Source organism: Sceloporus occidentalis, unplaced genomic scaffold, assembly GCF_023333645.1.
Source record: "Sceloporus occidentalis isolate IW3139 unplaced genomic scaffold, rSceOcc1.0.p SCAF_3, whole genome shotgun sequence".
Lineage (NCBI taxonomy): Eukaryota > Metazoa > Chordata > Lepidosauria > Squamata > Phrynosomatidae > Sceloporus > Sceloporus occidentalis.
In genome coordinates, this window is record NW_028316983.1 from 171,348,995 (window position 1) to 171,352,595 (window position 3,601).

The window sequence follows — 3,601 nt, forward strand, 5'->3', positions numbered from 1 at the left end:
TCAATCTTGTGTTAACTATTGCAAAAGGAAGAAAGCCTGGGGTGATTGGTGGCTGGTTGGTACACTACAGCTAGATAAATAATGCCAACTTCCCTTGGGAAGTGATGGCTCTAGAAGAGTAGTTCTCAACCTTTGGTTCCTCTCATTTAAGATATCAACTCTTAGAATCCCTGATTATGGGCCATGCTGGCGGGTACTTGTAGAATTTGGTCCAAAGTATCTGAAAGCCAGAGTTTGAGAACTGCTCCTCTACAGTTTCAGGAAAGAGAGAGACGGTGACTATGCTTAATACAGTATGACCAGAACACACTGTAAAAAGCCTTCAGCATTTGCACTGAACCCTCCATTGTTTTCCAGCACAGTTCAAGGAGGTTGGAAGCTTTCACATCTGTTTTTAATTAATATTTTTTTTAATTTTATTTGAGCCCTAACTCTGATTAATGTAACTTTTCTTTATTGATACAAGCCAGCTTCGTGAACCAGGATTTGAAGCTGGCTTTTTTCAGACCAGATACAGTTGAGAGGGAGGAAAGATTATATTTTACAATTTTAATGGTAAGAATAAATACATATTGGTGTATTTACATTTGCTACAATTCTAGTCCTTTTGTACCTTAATCTGTATTCTGCTCCATATTGCTTTCTATTTTAATGTTTGTAACCCCACTCTTGATCTGCTCACCATATGATCCAATATAAGTATTTCTGCTTATTTCTGTAGTTACAGTTCTGTCTCGGCTAGCGGTGCAAAGGGACTAAGAAGAAGAGATCTGAGGAGCATAGGAAATCCTTAAGATGGTGCTGGGTAGGAATGCAATTCCCTTTGCCTTTAACCAGTATAGCCAATGTCATTTTTGTGTGCCTTCAAGTCATTTCTGACTTAACGTAACACATTATGCAAAGCTATCATGGGATTTTGTTGACAAGATTTATTGAGAAGGGTTTGCCATTGGCATCCTCTTGAGCTGAGGGATTGTGACTTGTCCAGCGTCACCCACTGGGTTTCCATAGCTCAGTGTGGATTTGAACTCTGGGCTCACAATGTTCTAGTCCAGCACTCTAAGCCACTACACCACACTGGTTCAGCATAGCCAATGCTGAAGGGTAATGGGAACAGCAGACCACCAACATCTCAAGGGCAACATTTCCCCCTATTGCTCCTCTATGACCAGCAAAACAGAGATTTTCTTTTTGTCCCCCCACTAATGCTGGGGAAGTTTTTTTCCCCCTGAACATAATGTTAAGCAGTGTAGATGGTCTTATTTAAGACAGGACTTCTGGGGCAAGAGGGTCGAATATTATTTTGTGCTGCGTTCCGGTGGTTGGTGAGACTAAGGGCACAGAGTGCAGCCAAGAGTAAAATATTGGTGAAAGAAAAATGGGTGACAGCAAGTCTGTTCTTACTAATCTGGCTGCTTTCCCACCAAGCATAAAAAGCACCGTGCTGTAGGATTGTTCAGAAGTACGCCCCACTGCAACAAGTGTTCAGAGTAAAGCTCGCCCAAGTTATATGCAATGGTTTTCCTGCAATGCTAAATTCTATGCAGATCAACACATTCCTATCTTGGATTGGAGATAAAAGATGCTGCTTGTAGGCAAGATGGAAAGTCTATCTGCTGTGAAGCAAACTAGGGTTCCATCTTGGTTCAACATTGCAGAAAGTTAACTTGTAGAGACATAATCTAGGCAAAGACTCTCATATATTCTTGAGACTTTCTGTTGTTCCCATTGTTCCCTTTTAGCTCAGTAGTATCTTACGCGGGCTCCCAGCAGCTCTCTGCAGTTTCAAACCAATCCTACTTGGAGATTGAACCTAGAGCCTTTAGTATTTGTTTTGCCACTGAACTATGCAGCATTTCTCCAACACAAATATTTCATAAACCTCCTGTGATCTTCCAAAGGAAACAACATGAATATCTACTGGAATCCCTGCAGCTTCTTACCGATCAGAATTGGCATCAGCGTAACAATATTGCACTGAAGTTTAGGAAAAGATGTGTCTAAAGAAAATATCTTCTGTAACTCCGAAGTCCCCCATAAATTGTATAACATGGTCTTATGTCTCCTGACTAGAATACATAAGACTGGAAGTACATACATCAGGATAAAACATGTAGAACTCAGACCATTTCAAGTTTTGCAGGAAGTGCTGGTGGTGATAGTAGTAGGGAAGGATCTATAAGTAAAGCATTACAAAATGGTGTGGGCATACCCGCCATACATCATATGGAAAGGGGCCCTGAAAGAGGACATCCAGGGAAGTCTAGATTCTACATTTGGTGTGTGATTGGAGATGTGTGAGAATGTTTGTTGGGTATCAGAATAAACACACACACTCGTATAATGTTTTCAAAGATGCTTTAATTCTGTTAGTGGAACACATTCAATAAAAATGTAATTATTTAATGTAAAGATACTGATGTGCTAAGAGGAATTGCTTTCCAACCTGAATAAATGACCTCCCGCTAATTAATAAAATTAGAACCTTAAATCATTTGTCATGCTGTGTACCATGGGAGAAAATAAGAATGAGTTGTCTATTCTCAACAGCTACCTTGATAATGCTGTTGTGATGCCATGTGTCAGCTAAAGTCAGTTTTTCTGTTTGTTTCAGAGTATGTTTTGCATACACTGTGAAATTTCTTACCTTCTGTTTTAACAGGGTTGCAGGGCCATGTCTTGTATTTTATCTGGTTTCTAATGGATGTATATGCATAAAACACACCAGGGGTGTCATTGGGAGAGTGTGAGCTGCAACATGTGGCATCCTAAGAGGGGTGACACCACTGCTTCCCAAACATCTGCCTTTTGGCTGTGTGCCTTTCAAATGTTGAAGAGGTTTTTTAAAAAAATGTTTTTTTATGAAAAATATGAAAATGATAAATTATTTAATTCTTTTAAAATGTTCTTTAAAAACACCACATCTTACTAAATGTTCACTTTAACCACATGGAACTATATACATTAAAATACATTTCAGCTCTGTGTATGATACTGTAATTTAAAGGTGTAATTTTAATTTTGCTAGTTGTTTAAGTCACAACGATTACCATTACATTCAGTGATACACAGCAATTATGATTTATGAGTAACATTAGTACAAAAAACGTTATCCAGGATTCTGTATGGTGTGGTATGGGAGGAAGTCAGTTGGGGGGGGGGGTGATACCATGAGTTGCTGCACTGGGGTGATGCCAACCCTAGTCACTGGAACACGCATCAGCCTTAAAAGCTTAAACACCCTAAAGACACTAGATTCTGTCTGATCTTGGAAGCTAAGCCTGGTCAGCCTTTGTAGATACTTTGATGGGAGACTACCAATGAATACCAGATGCTGTAGATATTTCAGAGGAAGGAGCTGGCAAACTTGCCTAAGAAAACCTTATGAAATTAATGGGGTAGCCATAAGTCAACAGGTGACTTGAAACCGAACACATACACAAACACACACCAGTCAACAAGGCTGATCACTAAGAAATTAATGTAAAATATTTTTACCATGATTACAAGAAGGTGATCTCTGCTTTGATTTTTGTGTCTTGAATGCAATTTTTACCTCTTTATTTTAACTTCAATTATGTCTAATGAGGCTTCCATATCA